Source organism: Cnephaeus nilssonii (assembly GCF_951640355.1).
Source record: "Cnephaeus nilssonii genome assembly, chromosome: 19".
Lineage (NCBI taxonomy): Eukaryota > Metazoa > Chordata > Mammalia > Chiroptera > Vespertilionidae > Cnephaeus > Cnephaeus nilssonii.
Window position 1 is genome coordinate 15,747,653 of NC_137090.1, and position 20,857 is coordinate 15,768,509.

The 20,857-nt window shown below is 41.8% G+C and overlaps 1 protein-coding gene across 4 annotated transcripts in view; it reads left to right on the top strand.

The window, feature by feature from the left end:
• The first annotated feature begins 6,386 nt into the window (after positions 1 to 6,386).
• Positions 6,387 to 20,857, top strand: part of STAT3 (signal transducer and activator of transcription 3) — a 50,381-nt gene continuing 35,910 nt past the window's right edge. For all 4 annotated transcript variants that reach the window (XM_079798525.1, XM_079798527.1, XM_079798526.1 and 1 more), the window contains exon 1: positions 6,387 to 6,620. The gene's annotated coding sequence lies outside the window, so the exon portion shown is untranslated. The remainder of the gene's footprint in view (positions 6,621 to 20,857) is intronic.

Genomic DNA, 20,857 nt, shown 5'->3' on the forward strand with positions numbered 1-20,857 from the left:
TTCCTTTCAGCTCCCATCAGCTTTCTAGTTAATGCAGTTCACTTCCATTGACCGCTGTGGTGGTCAAGGGAGAAAAAGAGTGTCTAGGAGTGAGGATGATCAACAGTACCAGATTCTACAGCAAAATTAAGTAACATGACTTAGAAGAGGACATCAGCTTTGAGGAGTAGGAGTTCCCCAATAGCTTTCAAGAGCACTGTGCTATGGAGAGGAGAGGACAGAAGCCTCTTTGGTGGAGCAATTGTGGGTGAGGACATGGGGACTCTGATAGGGAACGGGGTGGTGGTGGTGGGGTAACTTGAGGGTCAAGGTAGGAAAAAAAGAATATCTTCAGAACCAGAAGGGAGGGAATAAGAGGAGAAGGTCAGGAGGGAGAGGAGAATTGAAAAAACTCAGAGAGGGGAGGGATGGAACCAAGAGCGCTTCCATTCATTCAGTAAGTATTCATGGAGCACCTGCTCCCCAGGCCCTGGGGAGACAAGGGAGAACCAAACAGGCAAGATTAATCTTTTTGAAACCGATAGTTAGAATGAGGACGACAGATAAGATACTGTAACAAGATAAATAAAATGAGAATCATACGAGTTCCAAAGAAACTGCATATGAAGATTAAGGGGCTGAGAGCAACTACAGGTGCGGGTAGTTAGACAAGGCCTCTCTGAGCAGGTGAAACAAGAGGGTGAGAAGAAACTAACCATGCCAAAGCTGATGCAGGAAAAAGATTGGCATATGCAAAGGCCCTGAGTTGGGAAATGGATGGTTGGAATTTAGTGGGCAGGAGGGAAGTTGGTGGGATAAGAGGGCCTTAAAGGGGGTAAGAAAAAGGAGAACTCCCTTATCCTAAGCCTCATGAAAGCCTAGGAAGGAACAGAATGACATGAATGAGATGGATGATGTTTTAAGCAGCATAGGAAGAGAGCTTAGTCTTGAAAACATTGAGAGGACTGTTCTTCAGACAGGAGGAAAGGGAGATGCTTGCATGATGATGCCTGGGAAGCATTTTTGCAGAAGGAAAGTAGAGGTTCAAGGAGTTTGTGTTGCAGAGATCTGCTCTTCTCTGTGACTGTAGTGAGAGGGGAGTTGGGCAGCCCTGTGTGAGTGAATCTTTCTGTTGTTGAGCCAAATGGGGGTCCGATCACCCATACAAGTTGCCCCTTTTGGTCACTGCAGTGACTTGCTACCCATTTACCATCTCTAATGTTCTTCTCAAATTTTCTCTTCCTTGCCACCATTCCTTCTTCTTCTTTTTTTAAAAATATATTTTATTGATTTTTTTTACAGAGAGGAAGGGAGAGAGATAGAGAGTTAGAAACATCAATGGAAGAGAAACATCGATCAGCTGCCTCCTGCACACCCCCTACTGGGGATGTGCCTGCAACCAAGGTACATGCCCATGACCGGAATCGAACCTGGGACCCTTAAGTCCGCGGGCCGATGCTCTATCCACTGAGCCAAACCGGTTAGGGCCTTTCTTCTTGATTTAGAGTTTTACTACTAATTCCCCTAGGGAAGAAGAAGTAAATAAAACATTGCTAAAATTTTACAAAGTCTGATAAGTTTCAGTTCCTGATCTAGCCTATAGTTCCTCTGAGTCTCACTGAGGTGATAAATGGAAACCTTTTCTGGTCACCTATTGTTGTGTAACAAACCACCCCAAATTTTAGTGGTGTAAAGCAATGACAACATTTATTTTGCTCATGAATTTATTTGTGATCTGGGTAAGGCTCAGCAAAAATAGCTCTTCTCTGCTCCACTTGGTCTCTATTGGTATGGCTTGAAAGCTGGGGGCTGGAAACTTCTGGAGACTGTCTCACTCGTAATTGATGTTTGCTGTCAGTTGGGCCTTAGCTGGACTATTGCCAAAACATCTTCATGTGGCTCCTACATGTAGCTTGGGCTTCCTCACACCATGGTGGCTGAGTTCCAAGGGTGAATGTCCCAGGAGAAAGAGTCCAGTAGAAGCTGTATTGCCTTTTATGACCTAACCTCAGAAGTCATGCAGCATCATTTCCACTGTATCCTATTTATTAGGAGTGAGTCACTGAGTTTTGGAATTAGACTTTACCTTTAGATGGGAGAAATGTCAAAGAATTTGCAGACATGTTTATATACCACCATAAACTCACTGGCCTTCTGCATTCTACCTTTATTCACTTGATGGATGGAGAGTGAGGGCCTCACCTTTTCCCCAGCTTTAGGATCCTCTTTGGGGATCTAAGAGGAAAGTTAGGCTTGGAGATATAGTCAAGGAAGAACAGTTATTCAGGCTCTTGAAGTAGACACACTTGGATTTGAATCTTGGCTGTGCCATTTACCAGCTCTGTGTTCTTGGAGAAGTCACTTAACCTTGGATAAACCTCATTTTCTTCATCTGTATCCTTCTCATGGGGTTATTATAAGGATTGAGTTAGTAGAGGGATATATAATACATACTTATAATACTGGCTAGTACACAGGAAACACTCCATAAGTGTTAGCTATCGCCGATATGATTATTCAACACATGTTTATTAATAGTTAATTAAATCAGGCTTAGGCAGTTTCTGAGCTAGATGCTAGATGTTTTCAACCATGTAGGCAGAGACTAGGCTTTGCAGTCAGCTAGACCTGATTCTCATTCTGAATTTACCTGTAGTTCCTAGCTGTGGGACCTTAGATCAGTCTTTCACTTTCTCAGCTACAGTGTCTCAGTTGAAAATGAGAATTATAATAGTACCCTACCTCTCTGTGTTCTGGTGAGGATCCACTGAGATAATCTATGTAAAAGCCTTAGCTCAGTTCCTGGAACATAGTAGTTACTTAATAGATGTTAATCATTATATTTATTTATCAGGAAGTTGGCTAATAAAGGGATACATCATAGTCTGAGGTAGAGCATGCTATACCAGAGGGGCAAACAATCTGCTAAGGGAGTCCAGCAGAAGAGATTAACTTTGCCAGGAAGAATCTCAGAAAGGCCAGAGGAAGTGATATGGGAATTGGACTTTGAAGAATGAGTAATGTTTTTCAGGTAGGAAATGAGGAAAGAGAAGGGATTCCAGATGGAGGAGAGATCTGCAATGGCATGAAGTCACGGAGGTGTGGACATGTTTGGAAGAAGGTGATCAACTCAGGGTGGAGCTTAAGGTGTGTGAGATGAAGGGGATGAGGCTGGAAGGCGTTGTTCAGGGCAAAGCATTGGCTCAAGTAGAAGAAACTGCCATCTTTAAGTCAAGGGGGACTGGCAGAATGCGGAGAAAGGCCAGTGGCTGGGCTGGAGAGAGTTTTGTAGGCGGAACAGATAAGCCGAGGGGTAGATTTTCTATGTGAGTGCAGGAGAGGGCAGTGAGGGAATCAAAAGCCAGCTGCTAAGGAGTCAGGGGAGGAGGGCAGGGTTTGAGCGGGTGGAATAAAGTATGGGATGTGGAGTTCAAAAACCTGGCCCCTGCTCAGCTGATGTGGCTCAGTGGTTGAGCATCGACCTATGAACCAGGAGGTCATGGTTTGACTCCCTGTCAGGCCACATGCCCAGGTTGCAGGCTAGATCCTTAGTGTGGAGCATGCAGGAGGCAGCGGATCAATGATTCTCTCTAATCATTGATGTTTCTATCTCCCTCTCCCTCTCCCTTCCTCCCAGAAATCAATAAAAACAACAACAACTCCCCCCCCCAAAAAAAAACACAAAAAAACAAAAAACAAAACACACAACAAAAAACAAAAAACACACAAACCTGGCTCTGAACCCAGCTGGTATACTTCTGAGTATCTCCATGATCTGAGATTGTCATACTATTTTGGCCTTAGTTTCCTAGCCATAAAAAACTATGATCTTTCCTATCTGCTACACATAATTGTGGTGAGAAAGAAAAGAGGTAATGCACGTGTAAGTGCTTTGTAAGCTTTAAATAACTAAACAAATATTAGACCCCATGTTATTAGGGAGGCAGTCAATTGCCTGGGCTAGCACAGCTAAAGCAGAGTTTTTGTGAGGTGGAAGGTAGAGAATATCTGTTCTGGGTGAAGATACACACACACACACACACACACACACACACACACACACACACACTACAGATATATACAGCAATTTCCACACTGGGCTGGGTCTATAGGAGGGCAATGGGAAACTCTCAATTCTATCACCATTGAGCTACCATTTGCCCTATCCTGTCTCACTTCTCACTTGGATATAAATAAGATGGTCCAATGGTTCATATCCGAAGTCTTTAGCTGAGCTTCAGGTATTTGGGGAACCATGACAATCCTATATAATAAAAGCCTAATATGCAAAGCGACCAAACAGCAGAACAACCGGTCGCTATGACGTGCACTGACTACCAGAGGGCAGATGCTCAATGCAGGAGTGCACTGCCCCCTGGTGGTCAGTGCACTCCCATAGGGGGAGCGCGGCTCAGCCAGTAGCTGGCCTCTCCTGCCTCTGCAGCAGTGGGCCTAAGCCGGCAGTTGGACATCCCCCAAGGGGTCCCAAGCTGTGTTGCACAGGCCAGGCTGAGGGACACACACACCTCCTCCAGTGCACGAATCTCGTGCACCAGGCCTCTAGTTTATGAATAAAAGCTTGTGCTATGTTTTCTAGGGCTAGAATCCATAGTCTCCAGCAAAGTCCAGTAGGATCAGTGATCTCTCTCCCCCAAAGATTAAGAGTCATTGATTTCCTCACCAGAAATTAATAATAGCTATCCTTGCCCTGGTCGGTGTGGCTCAGTGGATAGAGTGTAGGCCTGAGAACTGAAGGGTCTCCTGTTTGATTCCCTGTCAAGGGCAGTACCTGCATTGTAGGTTGGATCCCCTGCATGAGGAGGCAACCAATCGATGTGTCTCTCTTATATAGATGTTTCTCTCTCTCCCTCCCTCCCTCCCTCCCTCCCTCCCTCCCTCCCTCCCTCCCTCTAAAAAGCAGTGGAAAAAAATACCCTTGGTTGAGGATTAACAAAAAACTCCCACAAAAAACAAACACACAAGAATAGCTATCCTGCCCTGGCTGGTTTGGTTCAGTGGATAGAGTGTCAGCCTGTGGACTGAAGGGTCCCGGGTTCGATTCCGGTCAAGGGCACATGCCCGGGTTGTGGGCTCAGTCCCCAGTAGGGGGCGTGCAGGAGGCAGCCAATCAATGATTCTCTGTCATCATTGATGTCTCTATCTCTCTGTCCCTGTCCCTTCCTCTCTGAAATCAATAAAAAAATATATATTAAAAAAAGAAAAAAAAGAATAGCTATCCTTGGGGAGAAGAACTGGTGGGTGAAGGGGGGAGATTTTCATGTTTAATTTTCAACTTTTCTGAACTGTTTGAATTTTCTAACCACAACATATATTAGTTTCATTAAAAAAATGTCATCAGTAGTTATCTGGGTGGTTTAAGATTTCATCTTTATACCCCTTTACTAAAACACAACAAACACAAACACTAATAGCTGTTATTAAAAAAACATAACCTGATAATATCAGCACGGGCATACACTCACACATAAATCATTCCATTATGCAAATGACATCCTCCATTATGTAAGGTAAAAGTCTGCATTTCCTATGAACTACTGGCTTCATTCAATGCAATAAAACTTGCGATTTAAGTTAACCAGGAAAAAAAAAAAAAGACAGGCGATTTCAAGTATTTCAACTCAGAAGCCTAAAAATGTGTATATGTGTCAGTCTTTATATATATACTACCTTCTGCATTCTCGTGAATTGGCCAATGTGCGAGCAATTGACGTTTGATGCTTCAAGCGAGGAAACAGAGAACAGGGTTAAATCCACTCCTCTCTCCCCACGCACTCTAGTAATTACTCTATTTCCACGTCATATTTCCGGGTGTGTGTGTGTCTTATCTCACGCAGAAACTGGAGTTCAGAGCAGGCCAGAGTCACCCATGTTCTTTTTGCTGTCTCCAGAAACCCAATTGAGGTGTTGGGCCCCCTGGGGACCTGGTGATACTTGGGGACTAACTGGCTGACTCCCACGTGGTAAGTGGCTCCCACCCTTGCCGCCACGTGGTCTTAAGAACCGGAAAAAGGGAGAGCAGGCAAAAGAGAGCCGCATCAGGGGCATTTAAAGTGTCTTGACGTCACACACTGCCAGGAACTCAGCTGAGTTTTTAGCAGGACATTCCAGCCACCTTCCCTCCCTCCCTCCGGACTTCTGGGCCCGAGACATCGGCAATTCCCCTGCTATTGCGGAGGGAGGAGGACTGGGCCTTCGGAACAGCCAGCACGGGGCGTTCCCAGCCTCGTGTTGGCCCCGCCCTCTCTCCATAAGGCTCTTCTCATTGGCCCGTTGGTGTGCAGTTCACGCTCCAGTGGAGGAGAAAACTGGCCGTCTCATGAATTATGCAGGACGGCGTGCCTTGGTCAGGATGGGGCTGGGCGGGGATTGGCTGGAGGGGCTGTAATTCAGAGGTTTCCGGAGCTGCGGCGGCGGCGGCGGCGGCGTAGACTGGGAGGGAGAGCCTGGGGTTCCGTCGTCGCAGCGGAGGGAGTGAGCCCGAACCGAATCCTTGACGAGTAACCCGGCTCGGCTCTCCCTCTCCGCGTCTGCTAGGAGAGACCCTGCGGCCCGAGGGAGCCCGCGGCCCGTACCCCGGCGCAAGCGCACCCCGGCCTGTCGGGCCTGAGCCCGAGAAACAGGTGAAGGGTGTGAAGGGTGGGGTCGCGCCCCCCGCGCGGCTCCCGGGCCTGAGGATCCGGGGTGGGGGGGGGGAGGGGGCGCGCCGGAGGGGATGGAGGCTGTTGGTTGGTTGGGGGGAAGTTGTGGAAGGAAACTTCAGAGGGGCGTGAGGGTAGAGGAGATGTGGAGGGTCGCTCTGAAGGGACACCTCCGGGTTGACAGGAGCGGGCCTCTGAAGGGACCGAGGGCGCTGGAAGGAAGTTTCGTTCTTCGGAGGAAGGGAAGGCGGCGAGGAAGAGAGAGCGGGCTCGAGGGGGAGGACCGTGGGGCGAGAGCACTCGGGTGGGGGTGGCAGGAGTGAGGGACAGTCTCCCCCCCGCCCCCCCACTTCCTGCTCCCTGGAACTCGGGGGACGTTCCGGGCGTAGGAGCGACTGTCCAGCCCGCGGAGATCACGGAGAGGTGGGGTGGTGGTGGAAAGAGCCCCCCTTCCTCGGCCTTGCCCTGCTTTCGATCCCTTAGGAGCCAGCTAAGCCCCTCTGGAGGTAGAAATAGGTGTCTTCCTCCTACGGTCTCCTGGGCTCATTGGTTGTGGGTAGGATTGTTGCATAAGAATCAAGTTTCCTGTAGGGAAATTGACAGCTCACATACTCTTTCCAAATTCCCTCCGGTCTTTTTTTCTAGGTTAAGCCAGGTTTCTCTCCAAACCCCTTCAAAACAACAACAAAATAACCACTCTCCCTCCCCCCCCCCCCCCCCCCCCAGTCAAGCCAGCCCTAGAGAGAAATCAACCTCTTTTCTCCGTGTCATTGTTCTTTTATAAACACCTGGTAAACTCGGCCAGAAGATAAATAATTGAGCCCCTACGTTTACTGGATTGTGGTGTTGCTTAATTGCATAGGGCAGAATGAACCAATCGAGAGGAGGAGTTTATTTTGTCTCCGAGCCAAGATCTTGGGTAAATGCAGAGGCGAGGGAAACAAAGACTGGCTGGCCTTGGGGAAGCCATGTGTGCAAACTTTACCTGTGTTTGGGTGGTGCGGCTGGGCTTCAGTTAGCAAAATCCAAACTGCCACCCAAGTTGCTTTTTCCATGTTTAGTAGACATCCCTCTGTTATATCAAGTGGTTGTATAGTGTTGACATCCTTTTTCTTACACAAAAATGTATAATGTGCATCTGCTGGTTTTATATTTATTCTGTGTATGGGTTGTAACTGGTTAGCTGTGCTGATAAAGCACTGGTTTGAATAAATCAGAATAGTAAATCATCTCTCTCTTATATGTGGCTTTAGGCAGTTATAACCTGATTCGGCCAGTTTTCTATTTTATTATATGTTAAATATGTCTGTGTTCCTTGCGTCAACACATTTATTTCTTTATTACATGTGCCAGGCGGGAGTACTGGCAGAATGTATGCTCAGACATTTTTATAGTGGGATGGGGGAAGGAAGGCTGCAATACAGAAAAAAAAAATTGTTGTAGATGTTGGAGGGTTGATCTTAGTCTCTATATTTGTTAGCACATCCATCACACACACACAAAAAAAACCACTAGCAAGTTTATGAATCTTTTATTTTTGTATGTAGTCCTGTTGGAAAGAATAACCATTTAGAAATATCCACAGTTCTGACTTGACCCAAAAGGGATAGATAGTTCATATCCTATTTTGTAGGCTGGGAGATTGAGGCCCAAGGAACAAGACACTTGCCTAAGGCAGCAGAGTGCCATAGTGGTGGAACTCACACTCCTGGGTATTTTGTGTTCTTTCTACTACTTGTGCTTAAGTATTTGGTCTTTTAGAGCGAGTGTAAACCCTATTGGGAAAACTCTCAGTGAAATTCTAACTTACACATGGATCGTGAAATACCACCCATAGGCTCTAAGACTCCATGGGAGACAGGTAATAAACAGGAGAAAAAAGTGCGAATGGGGTTTGCTTAGGTCATTTTTCCAACTGCTCTATCTAACTTGGGAAGTAACTGACTTGTTAGTTGGCATAATTTACCATCAGAATTTAGCTATTTCCTAATGGAAAGAGAGATTTATGTAGGCAAGCTTGTAGATGAAGGACAGTTGTGACCTAAATGTCACTTCAGCCTGTGGCTGGATCAGTGGTCATTTGTGTTTCCAGAAAGTTGCTTTCTCCTCCTTGGCTCTGCATGTTTTTGACATTCAGATGTGAGATGGGGCAGAGATAGTGACCCTCATTTCAGACACAGAGTTCAGCACCTTTTTACCTTATGGTTTTCTCAGAGTTGGTGTACAAATGAACAAATATTTACTTTCTGCAACTTAGTGAAAGTTAGATGACTTGTTTATAGAACTTGCATTTACTGAGGCAACTTGAAAAATGCTTTACCCATACAATGCAGCATGTCTTCAAAGAGATGGTGGGACATTGTCTGATATTCAATAAATTAGCTATTTTATATAACATACTAGAGGCCCGATGCACGAAAATTCGTGCAAGAGTAGGCTTTCCTTCTCCCCGATGCCGGCACTGGCTTCCCTCTGGCACCTGGGACCTGGGCTTTGCTCTGGCCCCGGCTTCATCTGGAAGGACGCCTGGAAGGATGTTTGGTCTAATTAGCATATTACCCTTTTATTATTATAGATAGCACAGATAAAGAACATTTCCATTATTGTGGACAGTTCTACTGGACAGTGCTTTAGTAAGTACTACAGGTCTTTAGAGGAAGGAGAGGTTACGAGGCATGGAGTTGTGTAGGAATTCTTCTTGCCAAAGGAGAGATTTGACCTGGGTCCCAAATAATGGTTGGAATTTGATAGGTATAAAGAATTTCGGGTGAGGAGTTATGGTGATATAGCACAGAATCCTGGTAGATTAGGCAGGTAAGTAGGGGAGAAGAAGTGCCTACTTATATGATGTCTTGACTATAAGACCAAGGAATTTCAGTACAGTCCTTTTGTAGGGGAAGCTTTTAATGATGTGTGAGGCCAAGTACTGTGTTTAATTATGGAGTGCCTACTATGTGTCAGCATGTGGCCGGTGTTGGTTAATTTGTACAAAGTATATCAGTACACATAGCCTCTGCCCTAGTGGAGTTGTCATTGAGGTTAACCTTATAAACTGGGCTAGCACCCAAAGAAAGGTGAACTGATTTATCGGATTTGTGTGGGTTAAGTGCAGATACGTTTTTTTTTAGGATTTGTAATTGGCTACAAATTGACTACTCACCTTTTATGTCTTCCATATTTTAAAAATTTTACTGTAACTTTTGGGTCAATCATAAAAACCAGCCAAAGAACACTTGAAGGACATCCCCAAATCCTGAAGAACCTCTGGTGTCCCGTAGCAGCCTTGGTGAGGTCCAACAGGATGGCATTGCTGGGCTGTTTCAGTCTTTGTTGGTTATGGTGAAAAAATTAATGTTGTGGTTACATATTTGTTGCTAGGAACCTTGGCTTACTATGGTGCACTTTAATCAGGATGGCCAGATAGTACTTTGGTCATAAATTGTTAGGAATGTCTTCAGTTTTTAAAGGGAATAGCATATGGAAGAATGAATTTCTATTATGGTCAGTTTTCATTTACCATGTTAGGATTATCACAACTCTTAGTTCAGATAGGCAAACGTATTATACTAGAGGCCCAATGCACGAAATTCGTGCAAGGGGCTCAGCCCTCACAGCCCTAGCTGCCTCAGCCTTCGCAGCCCCAGGTTCGTCTGGAAGGTCGTCCTGACGGTCATTCTGCTGTTGGGTCTAATTAGCATATTAGCTCTTTATTATATAGGATTACATAGGATATTGAGAGCCAGTTATTGTACTAGGCAGGATCCAAAGATAATGAAACATGGTCCCTACTTTCATGGAACTGGGGGCATTATTGTGGGGACAGAGGGTGTGCTGTGTTAGTATGGACTTCAGGCAGAGTAGATGACAGAATAGTGGTTTAAGGTTCAAACTCTGGAGTCAAACAGATCCGGGATTGGATCCTGGATCTCTCACTTCCTATAGATTCAGTGAAATAAAACAGGTAAAATGTTTAGCATAGTGCCTGGTGCACAGTAAGAACTCCATAAATCTAAGTTCTTATTAAATGTCTAGTTAAAGAGATTGATTATCTTCACAGGTGAGAAAAGACTTTGTCATACAGGGGCTTTATCAGGTGGGAACTCCTGAAGAGGGTTTTGTAGGATGAATAGGAATTTTCCTTCAGAGCTAAGTGGTAAGCAGTTGCATTCAAGGCCGAAGGAATAGGAGTAAGAGGCTTAAAACAGCATAGTGTATTCAGGGAGCTCAAAGTGGAAGTTCTTAATTTAGGAGAACTAAACGGAGGGTAAAGGAAGCTACAGAGCTACAGCTCTTATCCTTTCTTTTCTGTTAATAATTGGGTTCAAATGTCGTTAAAATAAGTTGTTTTTCCTGTTTACTGAAGTAATACATGCTTGGTAATTACCAGAGGAAAAGGGGGTTGGGGGCAGGTAGAAAAGGGTCAAGGCGGGTAAATGGTGACTGAAGGAGACTTGACTTTGGGTGGTGAACACAATAATATACAGATAATGTATTATAGAATTGTACACTTGAAACCTATATAATTTTATTAACCCATGTCACCCCAATAAATTCAATAAAAAAAGTAAAAGAAAAGAAGTAATACATGCTATTGTAAAACATTTAAATTTATAAAAATACATATTATATATTTTTATATATAATAGGTTAATAGTTTGGTGAATATTTCTCGAGACTTCTTGCAGCTTTTTCTACTTATCAGTTTATCTTGGACATATTTATTGCAAATTCCTTTTTCACAGTCTAATAAAAGAATAATAAGGAAGGCAAATCTGCCCCACTCCAAGATAAAATAAGGTTTGGATGATCTGGTTTTCCTTTCTGCTACCTCCATCCATTAGAATAAATGACATTTCTAATCAGTGAACTTTTACCTGACCTTTGACTTTTTAACTACATTGGATGAGGAACTTATATTCCGAGCTTTCCTAACATAGCATTATTATATTGCTGAAGTGCTTGGGCGGTGTGTTTGAGGGTTTCATGGTCCACAGTTCTATAGGTAAAAGAATGGTCTGGATCCACCACCTCTTGGACCTTGGGGTCAGTTGTTTTAACTTCTCTGGGTTTCAGTTTATCCCAAATGGTCCAATTGGAGGGGAGTTGTGAAGATTAAGCATGATACTGTATATGAACTACTTTGCTCAGCGCCTGGCAGATAGCTAACATTTGAGTGCTAATAATTAATATTATTAAAAACTGCAGATCTAGCTAACTAAAGTCAGGGAAGTTATGATTCATGGTAGCCATTAATGACCCAAAATAAAGGAAAGAAGGAGTAATTGGGAGATTCTAACCTAATAGGGAAAAATGAAATGAAGAGGGACTTGTGGTGGAGGAGATGGAGGCCGTCACGTAAAAGAAATAGGCAAGGCAAAATGAAAATTTCTATTTACATCAATGTCCCCATGAGAATCTCTCTGTCTCTTCCAAAACCTATGATTGAGGCTCATTTATTTTAAGCAATATTCAATACATTTATTATCACTTCGAAATTTGACCAGTCCCCTGGAGTTCTTTATGACACAAAAAGTGCAGATAATATTGAAAGTTTGAGGGGTAGAGGAGTCAGGCAAGGACAGTGTTCAGTTTGGGGATGAGGTGAAGTAAGAGGCCGGGAGGTGATTTGTTCCTTCTCATCTTTGTGTGTGGATGGGTACGAGTGTGTGTTTTCATTGGAGGAGTAGAGCTGTTTGCCTGTCCTGCAACTTTTATTTGCAAATGAATTTGTATTTGAAATGGCCTTGCGGTGAAGAAGCAGCACTCAGCTTCTCCGCAAAACAGGTCCTCACACACCAGCTCTCCGGTTTTGGATCGGAGAAGACAAGAAGGAAAGGCCTTCCAGTTGTTTCCTGGCCGTACTTGCGCAGGAGGAAGCCAGCAGAGCTTGAAAGAGAAAGTAAACCTTCTGGTAAATAAATGGCTTCCCCATTGTGGAGGAGGAGTACAAATTATTAGGGGGATGTTTGGGTAGTTTTTGTAGAAGCTATTTCTGAAAACTGATTTAGATTATCGAAGGCAAACCAAATTTAGGAAAACCCTACCTTGTCTGGTATTAACCACCTGTTTTCCCGCTCTGTTGATTGAATTTATTTGTTTGCGGTGTCCTGACCTATCATTTGTGTTATAAGAATTAGAGGATTTGAGTCTGAATTGGAGCACCTGCTTCGGTGAAAGCTTCCTAAAGTGCATGTTCTTCACATTTTTTTCTAATGTTCATTTTGTTTTGCTGTTTAGCAAGCACTTTTTCTGACAGAATCTGAAAGCATTAGACTTTTACTTTGTTCTTCCCTACTCTTCCACTTCAGTCCACCCAAATGTAATCCTCAAAACCTCAAAACCCAGATGTTAGCTGTGTAATTACCTCTCCTAGAAACCCAAGTGCAATATTGCATTGAGTTAGCATTAAAATAGTCGGCCTTTGAAATTTTTTTCTACTTGTGGTTTAGACATAATAAATATTTAATCTCAGACTGACTGCCTGACAAATCCGTTTTGTGTTTGGGCCTTTTAAAAAAAATCAATATGTTTAGGGAAAGCAAATTTATTGAAACATTAACCAAACTAAAACATAATTAGGATGGTAACTGTCTAATTCATAGGGGCAGGTAGAATAATTGAAGCATTCTGAAGCTAAATGTCAATATTCTTTATTCCATGTGTTATTGTCTCTTTGCATTAGAGTGCATAAACAAGAGTGGGATGTAAGTGGGAGAAAGCATGTGGGACACTTTAGGGCCCTAATTACTATGTTGAAGAATCCTGGGGCCATCCAAGTTTCCTGTTTCTCCAAAGTACCACTGTAGTTCCATATGTCTGTTGTGGGGGAGGTTGTGCCTATTGAGGAACAGAGGGTTTATGGGAACTCTCTGTACTTTCCACTTAATTTTGCTTTGAACCTAAAACTGCTTTTAAAAGTAAAGTTTATTCATTAAAAAAGAAAAAGTTCTGTTTCTGCAGAAATATCCGAGGTGTCCAGGGTCAGAAGTGCCTTGTAATGCAGCTATGTGATTCCATAGACTTCTACCTCAGTTTACCCTAAGCTTTACAATGAGAGTACCATTCTTTTATACCCACTGAGAATATTTTCCAAATAATGGAGAACGAGACTGGAGGTGGGGGACAGAGAAGATCCCTACCACCTCTGGGTTAGTTTCCCCTTTTCCTAGAAGAGATGAACTTGAGTCTTAACCATAGACTTCCAGCAAGAATATATTAGTTTTGTTTTTCAGTTCCAGACTCCAGTTTTCTTTTTTTTTTAAATATATTTTTTTATTTTTTACAGAGAGGAAAGGAGAAGGATAGAGAGTTAGAAACATCGATCAGCTGCCTCCTGCACACCCCCTCCTGGGGATGTGCCCGCAACCAAGGTATATGCCCTTGACCGGAATCGAACCTGGGACCTTTCAGTCCCCAGGCCGACGCTCTATCCACTGAGCCAAACTGGCTTTGGCTCCAGTTTTCTTTATTGTAAAAGTGATATTTTTGGAAAACATGTTTCAGTTAATCAGTACAAAAAGGCATGTAGTAAGTGGAAAGTGTCTCTTCCTCAGGGACTGTTAGTTATCTATTTCTCACTTACCTTTGCAGAATGATTTATGTGTACACATGCAAACATATTTCTACTTTTTTTCTTCCACCGGTAGGGGTGAATTATACACAATAACTCTTTATCTTGCTCTTGTCACTTTATCTTAGGAAACACTCAATGTGAATATGTTTATATCTGCCTCATGTTTTTAAGGTCTGTGTAGTAGTATTTTAAGCTATGGATGCTATTATTCATTTAATTAATCTCCTAATGGTAGGCACAGATTGTTTGTAGAATCTAAAGACAGAAGTCAGTGTTGTAAATATCCTTATGTTTGTGTTCAGGTACATACAAATAAATCTATGCATATAGTATACTTTTAATGTTTTAATTATAATATGCATACTGTTTAGAAATTTAGCTTTTCAGTTAACAGAGTGCACATTTCCCCCCCTTAATTTTGGGGAGAAGTCTAAACCATACCACTCCTAAAACACAGCAAACTGTTTCATTTAAGCCCCATTGCTCCTTTGGCAAGTGGGGCAGGGGTTGTTTTGGGTGTTTTGTATTGTTCCCATGGATGGGTTGCTCACTGATGCTTTTGTTTGAGTTGTCTATCGCACCAATTCTCAGAGTACTGTCCAGCAGACCCCTGGGGGTCCCTGAGATTCTTTAAGGGGGTTCTTTGATGTAAAAAGACTTTTATAATATTTTTTGTGTTTTTTACTTAGTGGCCTTTGCACTTATACTTGTAGTCATTGTAAAAAAAACAACAACGGATTTCACATAATGTCCATGATGAAACAGTAAAAAATATTAATTTCATTATGCCTCATTTCTTGAGGATGAGTCCTTTGTTTTTTAATCCTCACTTGAGGATATGTTTATTGATTTGAGAGAGAGATATAAAGGGAGGGGGGAGAAGAGAGAGAGAGAGAGAGAGAGAGAGAGAGAGAGAGAGAGAGAGAAACATGGATGTGAGAGAGAACCATCGATTGGTTGCCTCCCGTATGTGCCCCGACCAGGGATTAAATCTTTAACCTAGGTATGTGCCCTGACCAGGAATCCAACTTGCAGTCTTTTGGTGTATAGGATGATGCTCCAGCCAATGGAGCCACCCAGCCTGTTGTCTGTTTTTTTGATAGAATACCTATGAACTTGTTAAGACGGTTTCTGACTGCTTGGATTACTTTATAAAGACAATTTAAAAAAAATATTTTATTGATTTTTTACAGAGAGGAAGGAAGAGGGATAGAGAGTTAGAAACATCGATGAGAGAGAAACATCGATCAGCTGCCTCTTACACACCTCCTACTGGGGATGTGCCCACAACCAAGGTACATGCCCTTGACCGGAATCGAACCTGGGACCTTTCAGGCCGCAGGCCGACGCTCTATCCACTGAGCCAAACCAGTTAGGGCTATAAAGACAATTTAATAATTGTTTTTAAATTATACAAGTAGTGTTGTTCTATTTAGACATGTCTTTGTAATGTTAGCTTTCATTTATTTTTTTAAAGTATATTTTTATTGATTTCAGAGAAGAAGGTAGAGGGAGAGAGATAGAAACATCAACGATGAGAATCATTGATTGGCTGCCTCCTGCACGCCCCACACAGCCAACCACTGATCTTTTTTACTATCTCTATAGTTTTATCTTTTCCAGAATATCATATAGTTGGAATTATATAGTATGCAACCATTTCAGATTGCCTTCTTTCACTTAGCAACATTCACTTAGATTTTTCCATGTCTTTTCTTGGCTTGATAGCTCATTTCTTCTTATTGCCTTATTAATATTCCATTGTCTGTATATACCACAATTTGTTTATATAGTCACCTATTGAAGGACATCCTTATTGCTTCCAAGTTTTTGCTTTTATAATTAAAGCTGCTATAAATATTCATGTGCAGGTTTTTGTGTAGACATAAGATTTCAACTCATTTGGGTAAATACCAAGGAGAATGATTGCCAGATCGTATGTTAAGAATTTGCTTAGTTTTGTAAGAAACTGCCAGACTCTTCCAAAGTGGAGAATCCATTGCATTCTCACCAGAAATGAATGGAATTTCTGTTGTTCCACATCCTCCCCAGCATTTGGTGTTGTCAGTATTTTGGATTTTGGACCTTCTAATTAATAGGTGTTTAGTGGTATCTCATTATTTAATTTGCAATTTCCTGGTGGCATATGATGTCAAGCATCTTTTCATATGCTTTTTTTTTTTTTGCCATCTCTGTATCTTCTGTTCAGATTATTTTTTAAATTGGATTGTTTGTTTTCTTATTTTTGAGAGTTTTAAGGATTCTTTGTATATTTTAGATAAATTAATATTTTTCTTCTTTAAAACTTTAAAAAACTGTCATAAAATGATGTTCTAGAATCCAAGCTCATGCAGAAACAAACTTTGGGATGTTTGTGGTTAGTATACTAGGGACAAGGAAATGAAGAACTTACCTTTTCTCCCCCTAAATTTAATCCTCAAACTCTCCTGGGGCTGGCCAGAGGGCTATAGTCCATAGTGTATAGACTTAGATACTAGTTTTTATATTTAATCTCTCTGCCCTTTCATATAATGTGTTGGATGGTATGTTGATTCCTCCTTAAGCCCTGAACATTGTTGAGCCTAGGTGGATTGGAAGAGTGGAGAAATACTGAAAATTTATAAATCTTTCTAGAGGTCATTCTTCTCGGGCCAGGAATCGAACCGTGACCTCCTGGTTCATAGGGCAACACTCAACCACTGAACCATCTCGGCCAGGCAAGACACTATTCTTTCAACTTCTGTGACTCCGGGTTTTTCTTCAGTCTTATTGGTCTTTCTATGGGACCTTTCCTGGTTCATTCTCTACCTAAACACTAATGTTGAAGTGCCTTGGGCCTCTGTCTGGGGCTCTTTTTTCTTCTCTTTTTCAATTGTCCTTCCTACATTTACTTGTTACTTGGGTTTTAACCATCATCTGCATCCTGATGACTATCAAAGGTGTGCCTCCAACTCAGGTGTCTCTAGGCTCCCAATACCTGTATCCTGCTGCTTACTTGACATTTCCCCTTGGACAGCCTGTAGTTGTCTCATGTATCTTGTCCAAAACATAACTCTTAGACTTTCTCACCACAAGCTTGTGCCGTTCCCCCCAACTTTCCTCAACTAAGCAAATGGCATCACTCCATTGTGCAAGTAAACAGTCTAGGAATATCCTTAATTTCCTTATTCTCTCATAACCTCTGCTTCTCTTCAAGTTATCAGCAAGTCCTGTTGATTCTGCCTCTAAAGTTTTCTTAAATTCCTTTGTCACTTCCTGATTTCTGTTCCCACTCTGTGGTAGACGAGATACTCTAAAAACCCTCCTGTACAAAACACCAAAAAATGTTGGGTAAACTGAGTTCTTAAGAAAATTAGGGAACTCTTTAGAGGCAAAAATCAAATGGAACCTCACCAAAAAAGGGGAGAAGAAGCCAGCTTATAATGGGGGTGGAGGATGGGGGTGGAATGGGGGGGCGTGCAGGTGACGGGGGTGGGGATGGGGGGAGGGAAGCACAGGATTTACCTAGCTCTATTACTAAGGATTTCTAGTTAGCCACTCAGGGAGGGTACATGGTCTTGGTCTTAGTAAGGAATTGGAACTGCTAAATTGAAATTCTAAGCTGAGATTTTAACATAAAAAGGTCTGTTTTCCAAGAACAAATAGTTACTTCCTCTTATATCCCTCACCTAATCTTCTAAAGTATGTCAACCTGACTGACCTCTGTCACTCACTATCCTATCATCTTTACTGCTCTTATCACCAGTGTTAATTATCTTCCTTATTTACTTGTCTGTATTCCTTCCTCTCAAGGAGGGCAGAGACCTATCTGTTCTGTTCACCACTCTGTATACCCTGCCCTTGGTTCCAAATTGTTTTTGTTTTTTTAAAATAAATAAATGGCCAATGTCAAGTAAGCAGATTCCTTCTGAGACTATAACATGATGTTACCTATTTTTTTTTTTTTAATTTTGGTACTAAAAGAAAAAAGGTAACATCATGTTATATTTTCACTTTAAAATATAATTTTAATTTTTACCCAAGTAATGCATACAAATAATTTAGAAGTTGAAGAATGCTAAAAGACATATTGATGTCTTTTGTGCTATTCCTCCTTACTTTTTACGTATTACTTCCCAGAGACAGCCATTTTCAAAGCATTTAGCTTTTTCTTCTGGTATTTATGTCCATGCTTCTAAGTAATAAGCTTATACTACTATTCTTTTTTTTTTCTTTATTGATTAAGGTATTACATATGTGTCCTTATTCCCCCATTGCCCTCCCCTCCCCCCCCCCCCCCCACACTCATGCCCTCACCCCCCCCTGGTGTCTGTGTCCATTGGTTAGGCTTATATGCATGCATACAAGTCCTTTGGTTGATCTCTTCCCCTTACCCCCGCCCTCCCCTTCCTTCCCTCAGAGGTTTGACTGACTGATTGATGCTTCTCTGTCTCTGGATCTGTTTTGTTCATCTGTTTGTGTTGTTCATTACTATTCTTGATATATCAAATTTTAGATACCTTTTAACTTCCTATCATCATTGGTGAAGATTTATTTTTTTTAACCACCACTATTCCTTCCCATATACCTCACAATATAATCATAATTTTTAAGCCACTTTTGTTAAACCACTAATCATACATTTTATTTCAACTAAATATTGTTCACCAATAAGCCATGTAGTGTACTCTGATTGTGTTTCCTTTCACATACAAATATTTGTTTTTTCCTGGCGTTAATATTTTTATTAAAAATGTTTTTTTCTTTATATCGATTGCTAACTTCCCAAAGTTTCCAGCAGGTCTCTGAAATGCCTGGCAGTTTACTTCAAAAAAACTTAAATACATTGACAATCTGTTCATTACTTTCTAGGCAACCCCCATTCCCCTTGCCCAGTCCTGCTGCAATGAGTCTCCTTTTACCACTGTCCTTTGTTGGAGTTCCCTTTCTGTGGATGCCATGTCTTCCTCTTTCTGGTAAAGGTGCATGGGAAGGACATTTTTTGAGATGGCATGTATCTGAAATATCTTTATTCTCTTTGAATGATCATTTGGGTGGGCATTAAGTAATTCATCATTTTGAAGGCATTTTTGGCTCATTTGGCTTAGAATCCATTAAAGTATGATGCTGTTCTGATTTCTGATCCTCTCCAAGAGACCTGGTTCTTTTCTCTGGAAGCTTGTATAACTTCTTTATTCCCACTCTTCTGAAATTTCATTGGATTGGCTACTAGATGGGTCCCTTTTAAGCTGGAAAGGGAAATTATTATTTCTTTGCTAATTCCCAGCTTACCATTTTCACCTTCTCTTTCTGTGAATTCTCTTGCTCAGATATTGGATCTTCTGCACAGACCATCTGAGTTTTATTTTTTGTTTTTGCTTCCCCTCCTCTTCTATTTCTCATCTGTTTTGTTGTTGCTGTGGATTACATTCTAGGAGGTTTCCTTGACTCTGTCTTTCAACCCATCTATCTAATTTTTTTTTTCCATCTATCTAATTTTTAATCTGGCCATCATTTTCAACTTCAGAAGCTCTTTTTTTTTAGTTGCTATTTTCATTTTTATCCTATTCCTGTAAAGTGGGTATAATTTTTCTCCCCTAATAAAAAAGGATATTTATAATTTTGTGAAATTTTTGTCACCTCCTAATACTCTGAATCCTGGTTTCATTCCTTTTTTCTTATGTTCACCTCTATCTCATGTTGGAGGTTTTCTTCAAAAGCATAGCAGTTCGCCCTGGCCAGGTAGCTTGGTTGGTTGGTTGGAGCGTTGTCTGGTACACCAAAAGGTTGTGGGTTTGATTCCCGATTGGTCAGGCTCATGGGAGGCAACAAATGGATGTTTCTCTTTCTTTCTAAAAAAAGGCAAGCATAGTTCTTAGTTCTTAAAGTTGAGTGGTCTTATGTGCTTGTTGCGTTTGCTATATGTTGGGCTTCTCTGTGGGTTTGGGAGGGGCCTGGCTGTCAGTGTCCTGGGAGCTTATGTATGTAGCTCTTTTGGCATCTTTTGTTCACTGTTGTCTCATTTTCCATTCTTTGTTCTTGTGGGTTTGTACCCTTTGCCTCTGCTTTACTGTCACTTTAATAGATGTTGGGTCATGTTTAACCAGCAGATCTATGTCATGTTCTCTTGAGCACTCTTATTTTTGCACACACTGTTCCCTCTACTTGGCCTGGTTACCCTTTCCTCTCTTAGCATTACCAATCTCCTGTAGATTTATACATATATGAAATTATTAAGAGATTTGCTAATGACTTTAGATTGGGTCTTAGACCTTTCTCTTTGGGAATATCTCAAAATAAACGTACTCATCCAAGTGATTTTGTTTTATAAGATGCCTCATTTCAATGTTTACATGTCAATATTTAGTTATGGTATAACTTCTTAATTCTCAAATAACTACCCAGAGGCACATGTCGTGAAATGTCCTCTTTTAGATGATAGCAGGGTGCTAAAGTCTCATTATTGCAATTTAAGGAGAAACAACTATATTATATAACAGTCTAGCTTTATGAGCAAAGCCATATATATTTTACGATATTTTTATTGGTTTCAGAGAGGAAGGAAGAGGGAGAGAGAGAAACATCAATGATGAGAGAGAATCATTGATCGGCCTTCTGCATGCGTCCTACTGGGGATCGAGCCTGCAACCCGGGCATGTGCCCTGAT